The sequence below is a fragment of the Dasypus novemcinctus genome, chromosome 13 (assembly GCF_030445035.2).
Source record: "Dasypus novemcinctus isolate mDasNov1 chromosome 13, mDasNov1.1.hap2, whole genome shotgun sequence".
Taxonomy (NCBI): Eukaryota; Metazoa; Chordata; class Mammalia; order Cingulata; family Dasypodidae; genus Dasypus; species Dasypus novemcinctus.
Window position 1 is genome coordinate 97,428,928 of NC_080685.1, and position 16,189 is coordinate 97,445,116.

Here is a 16,189-nt window from a genome sequence, read left to right on the forward strand (position 1 = left end):
TTGCCCTGAGGGGCGCAGCTCTGGGACGCCCTCCAAGCCTCGTGGACCTCCGGGAGAATCTTGGGACTGGGTCTGCCTCCCTGGAGCAGGGGGTGGGGCAGGGGTGCTGGCTGCCCATAACCCCTCGCTCCCCTGTCCTCTCCACACGCCCCTTCTGCCGAGGACGGGGTCGGGGATTCAGTCCCTTCCCTAATCTTGGCCCATTGCCGGCTCAGACAAGGCAGAACGGTGTGGGTGAGAAAGTCAGGCTTTAGCAGAGAAAATCTGAGTTCAAGTCCAACGCCCCTCCCCTCCCTGCCATATGCCCATGTTCAAGTCACCGTCGTTGCTCTGAGCCTCAGTTTCCTCATCTGTAAGATGGAGTAATAAATGTACCTACTTCACCAGAGTACTGTGAAGATCAAATAAGGTAACTTCCCTGTAAATGCATTATAAACTAACAAGAATTTGGTTCATCTAAGTCGCTAGCTATCATCCATGCTTAGTGCAGGAATTCTTACCCGGTGTCAGAAGTTTATGAACTTGGGTGGGAAAACAATGCATCTTCATTCTACTAACCTTTAACTGAAACGTGGTGTCTCCTTCAGTTATGAATGTGAGCCACTAAGCACAGTAGTGTCAGGATCACCTGTGACTTTATCTCCAGCAGAGATTACGGGTATTTTCATGTCACTTTATAGTTGTTATTCTTGAAATAGCATTTCTGCTCAGGACTACCATGAAATCACAGTATTTATTAAACCGAGATGTTATTTTGTTTGTTAATAGAAAAGCACATATATATCATTCTCACAGATTGGTTTTGATTTTCTGTTTTTGGTTGTTTTTTTGAGATACCAGGCCTGGGGATTGAAGCTGGAACCTCATATGTGGGGAGCCAGCGCTCAACCACCAAGCCACATCAGCTTCCCTCGGCTGGTTTTTCCGTTTGTTTGCTTGTTGTTTGTTTTTTTTGTTTTGTTTTGTTTTTAGGAGGCATGGGAACCAAACCCACAACCTCCCATGTGGGAAGCAGGCGCTCAATCGCTTGAGCCACATCTGCTCAGCACAACTTGTTTTTTAAAGGTATTTTTATAGCTACCTTTCAGTATAGCTGGTGTCCTTTCTAATTCTAGGAACTTAATTCTGAGGACACATTCATAGGCTTCACAGACGCCCAAAGGGAGCCATGGCACCAAAAGCAGAGCGCCCCTGGCTTAGAGCAGCTTGCCCCACCCCCCGGCCTTGCCCCAGCGGGGCTTCCCATCTGGGTGCTGGGAGAGCTGGACCCCCTGCTGGCAGAGAAAGCTGGGGGAGCCTCGAGTCTCCCGCAGACAGCAGGAAGCCGCTCCTGCTCTGCCTCCACCCTTCCGCATCGCCCGAGCGCTTCCTCTTTCCTTCTTCCATTCCTGCTAGTCCCTCTCCCGCTTCCCTTTTCCCTTCCTTCCCCCGCCCACCCCCACCCCCACGCTCGCTGAACCCTCCCTCAGCCTATTTTTGAACCTCTCCTGGGATAAGGTCCTTTCTGGCTCTCCCTGGGGGCTCCTCCTTCCAGCTGCGGCTTGGCTCGTTAGAGGCGTGGCGCAGCCCTCCCCGTGGGCCTCGAGGGCCAGAGGAGTCTGGGTACTGAGCCCTTAGAGTGGGGTTGGGAGGGGGCCCTAGGGACAGGGGAACAACAGGGGTGCCCTCCCAGCCGGAAGGCCCCCTGGGCAGGAGGCCTGGCGAGGGTCAGCGGCGCGAGGGGAGCGAGGCCGCACACGGCCACCGGCCAGGCCAGCCAGCGCGGGGCACGGGCCGCCAGGGGACGGCTCCACCCAAGGGGGCCGCGCCCCGGGCACCCCGCCGGGCTCCTCCGCCTCTGAGGCTGCGCTCCCACCCGCTGAGCCGCGCCCCGCAGGCCCAGGGGCCCTGGGCACAGAGAGGCCTCTGGCCTGGCAGACAGACTGCCGCAGGGCAGCCGCTGAGCCTGCAGAAGCCCTGCAGGGGACCCAGAGCGCCCCCCTCTTCCACGAACCTTCCTCCTGCTTTTTTTTTTTTTCTTTCTGCCAATTCCCAAGGGCAACTTCACAGATGACAGATTGATTTATTTCTCTTTGGCCTACTAGAAAAATAACCTATAACCCATAAAGCCAGGTGAGACGCGGTCAGCCCTGTGGTTCCTCGGCCCACCTGGCAAACCTGCTTCCGTCTCGAGTCCAGCGCAAGGGTCCCCTCCTCCCTGCGGCCTGGCCTGCCTGCCCTCGCTGCCCGGGAGAAGCGGACCCTGTGCTGGGACCTGGCACAAGAGTCACCATCTACCAGGAGCTTCACGCTTTCTCGTTTATGTTTCTCTCTCCCCCACCAGGCAACGAGCTCTGAGTGGGCAAGAGCTGTATTTGTTAAACCCGCAGGCACGCAGTAGGCGCTTCATAAATGGTTCCTGCATGAATGAATGAGCGAATGAATGGCAGCCCTCCTCATTCTGAGGCAGCAGAGCAACCAGGAGGGGGCAGGTGGGAGCCTGCCCAGCCCTCAGGTCCAGCTGACCAGGTGGAGGGGCCTGATCCCCCAGAAGCTACCCTGACCCCGCAGTCCCAGCGCAGGCTTTCCTTCCCAAGCAGGACCCTCTCCCTGGAGCCCGCCCTGCGCCAGTGCTGTTCCAGGCCCGCTGTCCCGGGCATGGTATCAGGTGATCAGGAAGACTGAAGCCCATACAGTACCCAATTGCCTTGGTCACGGCTGGTCCCTAGAGCCAGACTTTGTGCTTCCTGCTTAGTGGGTGCAAGGTCCATTCTCAAATCAATAAGAAAATCTCTGGCTTGGGATTCACCCTTCTTCCCCCTGCCTGTGTCCTACGTAAAAGCAGAAGAGAAAAGGCTGAGGGCTGGGTTCTCCCAGAGAGACTTGCTGGTTCCAGAAAAGGCAAGCGCTTTTATGAGTTTATGAAGCCAAAGGGGCCTCTCTGTGGCCACTGGGCCCTGGTCTCAGCCTGTCCGATAGGCTGTCCCCTGCCTGGGGCACCCTCAAGCCACCCTTCCCGGCTCCAGAAGGGGCTGGCTCCCCCCCACCTGGGCTCTACCTTCTAAAGCTGAGCGGCTCTCGGGGTGGGGGCGGGGGAGCCCCGTCTCCTGGGGAGACGCCCCCCTTACCTGGCTTTCCGGGGTCAGCCTCTGCCGAGGGGAAGGCGCGCAGCGGGGGTCCTGCTTTCTGCTTCCCAGGCCGCGAGGAGAGGGCGTCCGGATCTTCTCTGGAAAAAGCAGAAAGTTGTGCAGCCCGGGACGGCGGGGACGCACGGCGGGCGGACTGCCTTCTAAGCTGCTCCCGTCTCTTTCCCTGCTGCTGCTGGCTGCTGCCTCCTTTTCCCTTTCTTTCTGTCTTGGAGAAGTTTGGCTGGGAGAAAACAAGCCTGGTCGGAGGAGGTTTCCAGCCCGGGCGGGTGTGTGTGGATTGTGTGCGCGCACCCGCGTGCACGTGTGGGTCCCGGGAGGCTCGAGCCGCCGCTTCCCGGGTGACCCGCCGAGGCGGCGGCTGATGATTTGCGGTTGCCATGGAGACCCACCTAAGCCTCTTTACCCTCCAGCGGTATTATCTGTAGAGGGAGCGGGTCTGACCTGACACAGATGCCTGGGAAGACCAGGCAGGGAGCGAGCGCCGAGCCCAGATGGCGTCCCACCCCTGCGCCCCAGCCAGTGCTCACGCGGGGAAACTGAGCGCCGGGTCCTGGGGGAACCTGCTGCTGGCAGCGGTTTCCAGCGACTCCGTGGGTGGTTCCTGAACGTAGTCAGCTGGAGAGGGAGGAGGCTGGGTGCTGAGAGCAGGGCTCTGAAAAGATGTATTTGCTCCTCACCTTTGCCCTCCACACCCCTCACCCGGAAACCACTGTCCTCCTCTCTGCTTATCTAAATTCTCCCCTTCCCTTAGGGAAAGTTCAAGTATGGAAAGCTTAACTCCTCTCCCCCAACCCCAGACAGCTCCCTTGTCTGTTTGCTCATTGTTTTTGCTCGCTGGCGGCTCATTTCTTCTTTAGGAGGTGCTAGGAACTGAACTGGGACCTCCCATGTGGGAGGCAGGCACCCAACTGCTTGAGCCACATCCCTTCCCTGCTCGTTTGTTTTTGCTCATTGTTTATTTGTCTTTTTTTAGGAGGAACCAGGAACCAAACCCAGGACCTCCCATGTAGGAGTTGGGCTTCCAAGTGCTTGAGCCACATCTGCTCCCCCAAGACCTAAATTTTGAAGGAGTGGTTAGGCTTAGGAAGTTATCCAGAGAGTGGTGAGAATATGAAACCTGATCTATCAATTTTGAGGTGTACAAGGCAATGTGTGGGGCTGCAGAAGCCTCCTGTTGCTGATCTACAGCCTCCCACACTTGGGTGCCAGGCTGCATGCTGAAGGGTTAAGGTACTGTGATAGACCCTGTATTAGTCAGCCAAAGGAGTGCTGATGCAAAATAACAGAAATTGGTTGGTTTTTTATAAAGGGTATTTATTGGGGTAGGAGCTTACAGGTACCAGGCCATAAAGCATAAGTTACTTCCCTCACCAAAGTCTATTTTCACGTGTTGGAGCAAGATGGCTGCCGATGGCTGCGAGGGTTCAGGCTTCCTGGGTTCCACTCTTCCAGGGTCCTGCTTCTCTCTGGGTTCAGGGTTCCTCTCTTCCCAGATCTTGCTTCTTCCTAGGCTCAGGGTTCCTCTCTTCCTGGGGCTTGCTTCTGTTTCCTCTGTGAGCTTACTTCCTGAGGCTCCAGCTTAAGGCTTCAGCATCAAACTCCAATATCAAAAACCCTCAACTCTGTCCTTTGCCATGCCTTTTATCTGTGAGTCCCACCCACCAAGGGTTGGGGACTCAATGCCCTAGTGACGTGGCCCAATCAAAGCCCTAATCATAACTTAATCATGCCCAGATACAGACCAGATTATACACATAATCCAATATCTATTTTTGGAATTCATAACCATATCAAACTGCTACATTCCACCCTCTGAATTCCAAAAAGACATAACAATATAAAAAAAAAACACTTTAAATCAGTAACAATGCAACTACTAAATCATATCACAATCAATTTAAAGAAATACAATTTGTCCTGGGGCAAAGTCCTGTCTGCTATAAACCTCTGAAACTTACAAAACAATTTATCTGTTTTCAATACATAAATGGGCAGAAAAAGGATAAATATTTTCATTACAATAAGAAGAAATTGGGAGGGAAACACAAGTCACTGGTCTTCTACAGTTCAGTAAACCTGCAAGGCATCCTCCATTTGATTTCAGTCTGCGAGTCATTCTTAAGACGATGGTTTCTTCTCTTTGATGCCTTACGGGAATCCACCCTTTCTACAGTCTTGCTCAATGGCCATTTTCTTGGTTCCAACCTCATCAAGCATCTGGGTGTCCACCAAGCTCTAGACCTCACCCTCCAAAAGTGTTGGGGTGATTGCCACACCTTACCCAATCTTTGGGTTAGAGTCTTAACCCCCTAGTACAGTGACAAGAAGACAACATTCCCCCTACCCTTTGGCATACAGGCTCAACGCTCTTAGAGCAACGAGTTGACCACCTGGCCTTCCCTAACCTTGGGGGACAGGTCCACCCCTCTCAGACGTGTGGGGTGCTCATCTTAACCACCCTAATTGTTGGGGAATGTGCTCCACCCTCACTGTACCTTGGGGCAGCAAAACTCTCCCAAAACATCGGGTGGGAACATCCACCCTCTTCAACTACTGGTGCAAACTCACCCTCTCTGTACACATGGGTGGGGTTGCTCTCTTGATCCAAGGTGATGTCTTAATTCTAGATCTCAGCTTCCATGGTTTTCCTCTTAAAGCTGTTTCTCCTCCAATCTCTCCTTTCCATGTTCCTTTTAGTTGAAGCTGACAGTGCTTTTGTTCATACTCAAAACTCTTGTTGGTTTAGCATGCAAGAAGCTGAGGTCCAAGCCATCAGACAGTAAGACTTTCCACAAGTCTTTCTGAGATAACTGCATCCTCAATCTTGATTGACAAGTTACAAGTTTAGTTAAGTCCTCCAATGGGGCACTTTCTTCTAGGAGCTTGATTTTCAGAGGTTTGGAATTTCCTGAATCAGTTTCTGTTTTCTTTGTGCCCAACAGTCCTATCCTCAGCTTATCTCTCTCTTCTAGCATTTTCATATAAGCTGCAAGCAGAAGCCAAGCCACATTCTCCAGGTTTACTCTGGAAATTTCTTCAGCTAAATGCCCAGGCTGCCATTTTCAATTTCTGCCTTCCCTAAAGCACCAGAAATTAATCTTGCTAAGTTCTCTGCAACTTTAAAACACAGATCGCCTTTCCTCCAGTTTCCAATAATGATTTCATCATTTACTTCTAAGGAATCACAAAAAGTCTCTTTAGTATCCATATTGCTACCAACAGTCTCCTCAAAGAGATCTAGGCCTTTTCGATCAAGATCTCATAAATTCCTCCAAAAAATACCCCTTACCCACTTACAAAATTGTTCCAGCATTTCAGTAATTATAAAAGCACTTCCGCACTCCACGGAACCAAATTCTGTATTAGTCAGCCAAAGGGGTGCTGATGCAAAATACCAGAAATTGATTGGTTTTATAAAGGGTGTTTTTATGGGGTAGAAGCTTACAGATACCAGTCCATAAGCATAAGTTGGCTCACCAAAGTCTATTTCCACATATTGGAGCAAGATGGCTGCCAACGTCTGTGAGGGTTCAGGCTTCCTGGGTAACTCCCTTCCAGGGCTTACTTCCTCTGGGTTCAAGGTTCCTCCCTTCCCAGGCTTGCTTCTTCCTGGGCTCAGGGTTTCTCTCTTTCCGGGGCTTGCTTCTCTTTCCTCTGTGATCTTACTTCCTGGGGCTTCAGCTTAAGGCTTTAACATCAAACTGCAACATCAAAACTCCAACATCAAAAACCCTCAACTCTGTCCTTTGCTATGCCTTTTATTCCGTGAGTCCCACCCACCAAGGGGTGAGGACTCAAAGCCCTACTGATGTGGCCCAATCAAAGCCCTAATCATAACTTAATCACACCCAGGTACAGACCAGATTACAAACATAATCCACTATCTATTTTTGGAATTCATAACCATATTAAACTTCTACAGGCCCTAAGCTGCATTTGAATAAATATTAGGCAAGGCTGTAACAGGCACCTGGTGATGCCACAGCTTCTGGACACATCTGGCTTTGATTGTGTCAAAAGTAAACCAGAAAACACAGCTGAGCAAAAATTAAACTCTGGCTGATGAAATGCACTCAGATTGCCCGCCTGCCTGCCTGCAGGTTCTGATTGTCCCCCAAGAGGACATGCCACTTTGTGCTTGCTCCGTGCTGGCCCCCTGAGGCATCTCTGCCATCCCTCCTCATCTGTCTTCTCAAGCAAGGGTCTTCAGAGGGGAGCGCGGCCTTATACTTCTCTTGACCGGTTCACAACATGTCACAGCATGATGGTCCTAAGGACTGGGAGGATCACTGGGGGTGCTGGCACTCCCACATTTTGGGAAGCTGGAGCTGACCTCCTCTTACCCACAGCTCCCAGGGGGCCCCCACCCCAGAGCCAGCTAAGGCCAGCACCACCTGCAGGCAGATACGTGGTAGACCCCAACTCTGAGCACCCCACGACCCTCCTTACACTTCCCTAAGGAGCAAGCTCAGAGAGCCAAGGGCAGAAATTCCAAGGCATTGCTATGCTGGGGGAAGGACAAGGAGGGTGAGAAGTGCCTTCCCATTGGGAAAACTGCTAGAAGCAATAAGAAGGGTCCCATGACCAAGTCACACACTCATTCAGGCAGCCCCTATTTCTAGAGCACCCCGTTTGTGTTAGGCATGATGCTAGGAGCTGGCTGAGGATGGATGGTCCCACTGCCTTATCCTCTCCATGTGGCTTCCATGAGACCAGGTCAGAAGGGAAGGAGTTGGGGGAGCCGATGTGGCTCAAGCAGTTGAGCCTGCTTCCTACATGGGAGGTTCCCACGGGTTTGGTTCTTGGTGCCTCCTAAAAACAAAACAAAAAAGCAATCAGCAAGCAAACAGATGAAAAAACCCACTCAGGGCAGCCACTGTGGCTCAGGGGTGGAGCGCCAGCTTCCCACATATGAGGTCCTGGGTTCAATCCCCAGCCCTGGTACCTCAAAAAGAAAAAAAAAAGAAGAAGAACAACAAGAAAAAGAAGAAGGAGAGGGAGATGGAAAACTTGCAGGACAATGGAGTGGGGTGAGGGGTGGGGGAGGCAGGGACAGTATTGGGGCTCAGAGCTAAGGCCTTTATCTCCCTGCCGTACACCCTTGAGTCTACTCCTGAGCAGTCTGTGTTTGAATGAGGAAATCCATTCCTCTTCTAGAGCCGTGCTTTCCTCTTGACACTTCACCTTCCAACACACACCCCAGCATACATAGACACACACACACGGTTAACGTAAATGAGATCATCCAGGTCAAAATTCTCAGCCATTGAAAAGAAAGAGCCTGTCACAGAAGTGGGCCCAGGTGTGACCTTCAGGACCCTCAATCCTGTTGACTTTGGGGGACACTCACACAGATGACCAAATATTCGGCTTTCCCCCAGCACAGCGGGCCCCTTCCCTGCATTTTTCTTTTTTTTTTAAAAAAAGATTTATTTATTTATCCCACCCCCACTCCAGTTGTCTGTTCTCTGTGTCCATTTGCTGAGTGTTCTTGTCTGCTTCTGTTGTTGTCAGCGGCACGGGAATCTGTGTCTCTTTTTGTTGCATCATCTTGTTGTGTCAGTTCTCCGTGTGTGTGCGGCACCATTCCTGGGCAGGCTGCACTTTCTTTCATGCTGGGCAGCTCTCCTTAAGGGGTGCAGTCCTTGCACTTGGGGCTCCCCTATGCGGGGGACACCCCTGTGTGGCAGGGCACTCCTTGCACACATCAGCACTGCACATGGGCCAGCTCCACATGGGTCAAGGAGGCCCGGGGTTTGAACCGCGGACCTCCCACGTGGTAGACGGATGGCCTAACCACTGGGCCAAGTCCGCTTCCCTGCATTTTTCAAATGATGCCTTTGACCCGGCGATGGGGCCGTCTGTCCCCCGTCCCTCCCTTGCCCACTGCCTAGTCACCATAGCTCACAGAGGGCCTGGAGTTTGTGTCGACTGCTAATTTATTTTGATTTGTTCGCCTGTGGAGCTTTGTGATTATCCTTGCTGAGCATGAATTTGCACTGGGGAGAGAAGGTGGTCTTTTTTTTCCCCCCTAGTTGGCATCATGGAAATTTCTGCAGCACAGTTGAATATTCAGCAATCATTCGAGTGGAGAAGCACCAGTGGGGCCGCCGACACTGCCTCACAGATGGCGCTTGATTGATGAATTGCCGCTGTGGAATTATGAAACCATCGTGTGCGAGGCTGGATTAGAAGCTGTGGGGAGATTAAAGGGGAGCAGACGCCAGCTGTCAGGCTGCGGGTCGGTGGGTGCTCCAGCTCCCTCTTCCCCGGCTCGCTCCAGGCTGCAGGACGGCTGTGAACACTTGTAACGGCTCCGCCACGCGCTGCGCTTTCAGGGGCCTGCGGGAGGTGCGTGCCACCCCAGTCCCACGAGGCTGAACTGAACTGACAGTGTTCACAGGTGCACACCCTGGACCCACGCCTCTTTCTGAGGAGCCCTTTCTCAGCTCTGTGGCCACATTTCCTTCTCCTGTAAAGGCAGGGTGGTGTCTGCCTGCAGGAAGAAAGAATGCCCACCTCCCTCCCCGCAGGCTTGCTCAGCCCCTGCCCCCTCATTCCTCTCCTTCTTGCCCCTCTCCTCCCTCTAGCTCTCATTCGGCTTAAAAGAAAGAGAGACACGATGTATATCCCATTCATTTATTCACTAAGCATCTACCGAGCATCGACACTGTGCTAGACAGCGCCTGGACGCCCCATTTCCATGGAATTCACTCGCCAGGGACTTTCTTTTAGACTCTGGCCCGTGGCTGTGACAGATTCTAATCCGAGGGCCCAGGGCAGAAAGGCTAACTGTCTGCCAAAGCACCCCCTCCCCTTCCAGGTATAGCAGTGTTTCTGGGAAGCAAGCAGGGACTTCATTCCCAGGATCCCTCACGGGGGGCAGGGCTGTGTAATGAGAACGTGGGTGGGAGGGAGGGGTGCCTGGCTTATGGAGGCCTCCCTGCAGCTCTGCACAATTTCTTCCCATTTGTTGGTGGTCCGAGGCACTGGGGATGGTAGAGCCATGATCTTGAGGTGCCTTAGTCCCTAAACCCCTGCGTGGAAGGATGCCCACCACTCGTCCACGGTGAACTCTAATATGGGCAGGAACTAAGCTTTCATCGGGTCGAGCCACTAAGATTTGGGGCTCCTCTGGGTGCCAAGTTAGCACCCCCTGAGCTAGCATAGGACCCCGTGAGAAGGGATGGATGCGGAACATTTATTTCTGACACGTTCCCTCCCAGTTTTTCCAACTTCGCCCCAAAGACATGACCTCATCCCCATATTGTCTCCGGCCTTTGCACTTGACACACCCTGTGCCTGAGACGCCCTGCCGCCCGGGCAACGCTTCCTTATCCATCAGCACCTGCTCAGTGGGAACACCAAGGCATTTTCCTCCCCTCTTTCTCTCCATGCTGAGGCCCTGGTTCTTACTTCTGCACACACTTTGCCTGTGTCCCCAGCATTCGAGTCACCATCCCTGAAGACTGAGAGCTCCTCAAGGGCAGGGAGCCCAAAACCCAGCACACAGTAAAAGCTAAATACATGGCCGTTGTGCCCGTGATTCAGAGAAGGTGGAAGCTACGGTGCCCGGGGCATGTCCCTGTGCCCAGCAAATGCCACAGACCTGCCTCCTGCTCTCCTGATCTGTCCCGGGCTCAAGGACCCCCAGACGACGGATATCAGCCAGGCAGGAGGGACCCTGAGGTGCTGAGGTCATCTGAAGGACCAGGTGTGAACATTCCAGGGGAGGAGAGCAAGGGGTGGGCCGCTAGAGGGCAGTGAGGAGCCCCCAGGGGAGGAGTAAACGCGGTGGGCGCTAGTGGGCAGTGGGGAGCCCCCAGGGAAGGAGAGCAAGGGGTGGGCCGCTAGAGGGCAGTGAGGAGCCCTTGACCCAAGTCCAGGGCCAGGCTGGACAGGACTAAGAGCAGCAAGGGAGCCCCTTGGCTCAACCTGGAAATGGCCCGGGGAGGGGGCGGAACAATGGGAAGTCGATGGGAGCAAAACATGAAGAGGCGCGGCTGGGCTTGAGTTCTGGGGAGGTACTGATGTGAGGGCGTAGACGGGGTGTCCTGGGTCTAGGAAGGAAAAGGGGTGCTAACAGTGAAAGATGTGGTGGGTATGCCTGTGTGGGGCAAAACCAATTGTCCTAAGTGGCCCTTAAAAGAGTCTGAAATTGGAGGGAAGCGGATGTGGCTCAACTGATAGAATGTCTGCCTACCATATGGGAGGTCCAGGGTTCAAACCCAGGGCCTTCTGGCCCAAGTGGTGAGCTGGCCCATGCGCAGCGCTGCTGCATACAAGGAGCGCTGTGCCACACAGGGGTGTCCCCCGCATAGGGGAGCCCCACGTGCAAAGAGTGCATCCCGCCTTGAGCTGCCTGGCACGAAAAAGTGCAGCCTGTGCAGGAATGCGGCCGCACACACACAGAGCTGATGCAGCAAGATGATGTCCCCAAATGGAGACACAGATTCCTGATGCCACTGAGAATATAAGCAGACATAGAAGAATACACAGCAAATGGACACAGAGAGGAGACAACCGGGGCTAGAGGGGAAGGGGAGAGAAATAAATAAAATAAATCTTAAAAAAAAAAAAAATGAAAGAGTCTGAAATCAATTCGCAGAGAGTTGCAGGGCGCCCACAGCCGCAGGAGCCGCCCTGCAGCGAGCACCCGACCTGGGTCCCTCCCGGAGGCCGCTCGGCCTGGAGAATGGGTTGGCTTTGAACTTGTGACTGGGGCAGCCAAGTAAGTGGGGGTGAGATGTGAGCTGGGTCCTGACCGCGTGGAGGTGGGGAGATTCTACGACTCCCAGGAAGAGCCTGGCGAGAGGGGGCCCTGGGGTCGGTTCAGGCGGCCCGGCAGAGGCCCCACGCTGCTGCCAGCCGCGCTCCCGCCCAGCGGCGGAGGAAGAAGCGGAGGGCCAGGCCGGCGTCGGGCCTGCGGGCTGCCCCGATGTTCCGGCATGACCCGATGTTCCGGCATGACCTAGGACCCTGGCAAAAGTCTGGACTCCGCTAAACAAGCAGCGTGTGGGCATTTAGGAAAGAAAGGACGGGGAGCGCCCTCGAGTTCGCAGGTGTCCAGGGACACGAGGTCGGGCAGCCTGGGCAGGGCAGCACGGTCTCCTCGGCCCTCGCCTGCCTCCAGCGCAGCCCTGGGGCAGTGCGGCTGCAGCAACACGTCCCCTGTCGGCAGCGCCCCAGCTCCAGCCCGCAGCCGCCTTTCCAGCTTCCGCCCCCCCAGCGGAGGAAGCCCGGGGGCCCGTGCGCAAGGGCGGTCAGGGAGCGGGGGCGCCTCGCGGCGGGCGCGATCTTCAGCCCACGGGCAGCGCGGACCGGCAGGAAAACGCTGCAGCTCTGCCCTTCCGTGGGCCTCTGGGAGGCCTCAGGCCCGGCTGCCCTCGGCCACGACCCTGGTGACACACCCTCCTGGTCTCCCCTCTCCCTGTGCCCTCACTCCTGCTCCCCCAATCACCTCCCAAATAAACCATCTGCACCCTGGTCCTTGTTCCAGGCTGTGCCCCCAAGAAAATCAAAAGGAGAAGAAGTCAGAAGGGGAGGGGGGGTTCTGTGATGTTCAACTGCTGCAGAGAGCTCGAGTAGAATGATGCTCCGGAAGGGACACGACGACAGAGAGGGCGGACCACCGGGGACAGCCCCTGGAAGGTGGGCCGGAGCACACCTCGGTGGTCACGACCATTCCTTCTCTTCAGTGCTGGCCCTGGGATCAGCACCTCCCTCCTTCTCTAGGAAGAAGCCACCTACCCAAAGCGTTCCTTAAACCAGTTAATTAAAGATTTTATAGAAAAGCCAGAGGAAGGTGGATTCACTGCACCTGCACAGCAGATGGCCAGTTCCCTGCAGATGCTGACGCTTCCGCCCCTCACCAGCCACCACCAGGTGCCCCTTTCTTTTTTTTTTTCCCTCAAAGATTTATTTATTTAATTCCCCCCCTCCCCCGGTTGTCTGTTCTCTGTGCCTTTTTGCTGCAGTCCTGTTTCTTTGTCCGCTTCTGTTGTCGTCAGCGGCACGGGAAGTGTGGGCGGCGCCATTCCTGGGCAGGCTGCACTTTCTTTCGCGCTGGGCGGCTCTACTTACGGGGTGCACTCCCTGCGCGTGGGGCTCCCCTACGCAGGGGACATCCCTGAGTGGCAGGGCACTCCTTGCGTGCATCAACACTGCGCATGGGCCAGCTCCACACGGGTCAAGGAGGCCCGGGGTTTGCACCCCACGTGGTAGACGGACGCCCTAACCACTGGGCCAAGTCCGTTTCCCAAGGTGCTCCTTTCTGGTGGTGGCCCCACCCTGCTGGTCCCAGGCTCCCCACTCTCGATCTCCCTCCCCATCACGGCTGGGCTGCCTCTCCCACCGGCTACCTTCCTGGGCTCACGCACCCCGAAGCTGCTGAGAGTGAGCCGCAGCGGTGAGGCCACGGTTCTGTGTCTCCCCGCCCGGAGGGGCCCGCGTTTCACCACCCTGTCTCCTCCTGCAGGGCCTTTCTCCCAAGAAGACCCACCCTTGGACCAGAATAGGACTGATTTACTGCAATCCTTTCCCTGCCAGTCAGAGTGGATGCCTTGCTGCTGGCCTGTGAAGGGCTGAGAACAATTGTTTCCAGCTGCCTTTCCCCCAGGGTGTCCTCTGAGATTCACAAATGGCTGGAGCCCGCCAGGAGCTCTGGTTTTCATTTACAGCATGCACCCCTGTCTGCCCAGCTCGCGTTCATTTCCTCCGCAAAGGCTGACTAAGCACATACTTGGAGCTCAGCGCAGAGCCAGGTGCCAAGGGTGGAGGTGGAGAAGGCAGGCCCATCTGTGCCCAGAGGGTCGGAGCAAGGCTGTGTGCAGCTGGGAAGGGGCAGGGGCCTGCAGAGACCCAGAGATCCTGCTGGAGAGCAGCCCCACTCCATCATCAGGCACTAGACTCCCTGGTCGACTGAGAATCTCAGAAAGACAGAACAGGGGCTTGGATGCCCTTTAGGCCCACACCTGCTGCAATAATGAGTTCAGAAGGGGCAAGCAACTTGCTCACATTGCACAGCAAGTGAGTAACAAAGCCAGAGTGATAACCTATACTCTTTTCCAAGCCATTGCCCTGCCCACTGCTGCCTTTGCGGCATCAACAAATCAGACAGAAGCCTTGGGCGGATATACACTAAACCTCAGCCATGAACCCCAAATACATCTAATTTTCTGTGTGCCACAGAATACCCGTTTTTATCCAGAGGGAGTGAGGAGGAGTTCTTGCACACATGTGTGTATTAGTGCATGGGTGGTGGATAGAATTCCATACTTCCTCTTCTTGTAGTGGCTTCTTGGAAGAGGAAGTCACTCATCAGTCTCCCAAATGACATATTCTTGGTGGGCTGAACAAGGAGAATCCAGGGACCAGAGGGTGGGGATTGAACCTGAAATAAGGCCCGATGTAGGAATCAGAATGTGTGGTCTCGCCACAAGCCCTGGGATTACCTGGCCTGTGTCGGGCCCCGAGCTGGCTGCTGGAAATGGCCAGAAAGCAGCGGCAGGGTCTCCCGGGTCTCTTTCACCAGCAACCTTGGCTCTCCCCAGAAGAAGATAAACCCAGGGCCCTTGAACCTCCTCCTGCCTACTAACCTTTCAAGGAAGAGGAACGAGAGGGGCCATCGCAGCAACCTACAGGAGAGGACTTCAGCCCCAAAGCAAGCACCCACGAGGCTGAGGCCCCCACAGGCTGCTCGCTGGGGCAAGACGCCCCTTTCACTTCCGGGCGGAGGCCAAAGGCCAGGCGCCTGGCCCAATCTCTGTAACCTCGTAGACAGGAGATTGGGAATAGGAATTGCAAAAACAAGGTTCTGACACTCACTCCGTCACGTATTGGAACAGTTCAACGAAGGAGGGGCGCTTAGTAAATTAGGATGTGCCGATGCCCCAGGCTCTATCCAGCCACGACACATAATCAGGACAAAGCTTGCTTCTAGCTTCTCCTGCAGTGAGTAATCACAGAGCCCACCGTGGCGCGTGGACAAAGCTAGGGAGGTGCTGTGCCCAGAAACATTCGTGCTGGGGTGGAATTTGCTTCTTTCCCTAGTTAAGGAAAACACTGCACATGTGCTGGGACTCTTCTCAAAATGTTTAGATTGATGCAATGCTGCCTTTTTAAACCAGAGTGTAATATAAAAATTATAAGGAAAAGAGTTTATTCATTTATTACCTAGTTGTCAGCTTCTCTGTTTCCATTGGGTTTTTATATTTTCATGGCATTTGCAATGCTCAGGGCTTCTTTTGAGCTGGCACATTTTTTCCAAAGGGTAGTACAGGTTGTGAACTCCCTGACAATTTTGGTGTTCTTAACAGGTCAAAAAAAAAATTCACATAATAGGGGTCAAGATGGGAAACACCTTAGGAAAATATAACTACGAACTACTTGCTCTATGCTGTCCCCCATGAGAAAAGTTGTATAATACAATGATTATGGAACTTGAACATTCTGTTGTGTGACCTCACCAAAGAACTATTAAACATTGAAATCCAGCCTCATAATTCACTGGCAGGGTCATTGTACTCATGAGGGAAAAGAAGTTGCAGTCATCTTGCACTTGCACAACACTTGGCAACTTAACAAAGCACATTCACGTCCTTTGCCTTATCTTTTTTCTACAACCCCCCTCTTCCCTCTCCAGTGCCCGGGGAGGAGAACCCGGCAGGGATGGGTGCCCAGTGGTGCGCCGACTGCGAGGATGGAAACATCTAGATGTGGCTCGTGCTCCCGCCCGCTCGGGTCTCACTCTGAGCTCAGGACACCTGGGCCGCGTGGAGCAGGGGCTTGCTCCCTGGCTCTGGAATGCACTGCGGAGGGCCCTTCTCACCCTCCCGGAGGCCTGGCATAAGGGTGGAGGCGTTCACCAGTGAGGAGGAGGGGCTCTTCAAAGACCCAGCTCTCGATGTGATTAACAGGACACACAGGAGAACGCTTTCTCCTGAACGATACCAAATACATTGTTAGATAATTGGGTGTGTTGGGGGAAAATACACCAAATGTAAGATATGGACTGTAACTAGTAGCACTTTTTTTTTTTTCTGTACCAAGGGCTGGGGATT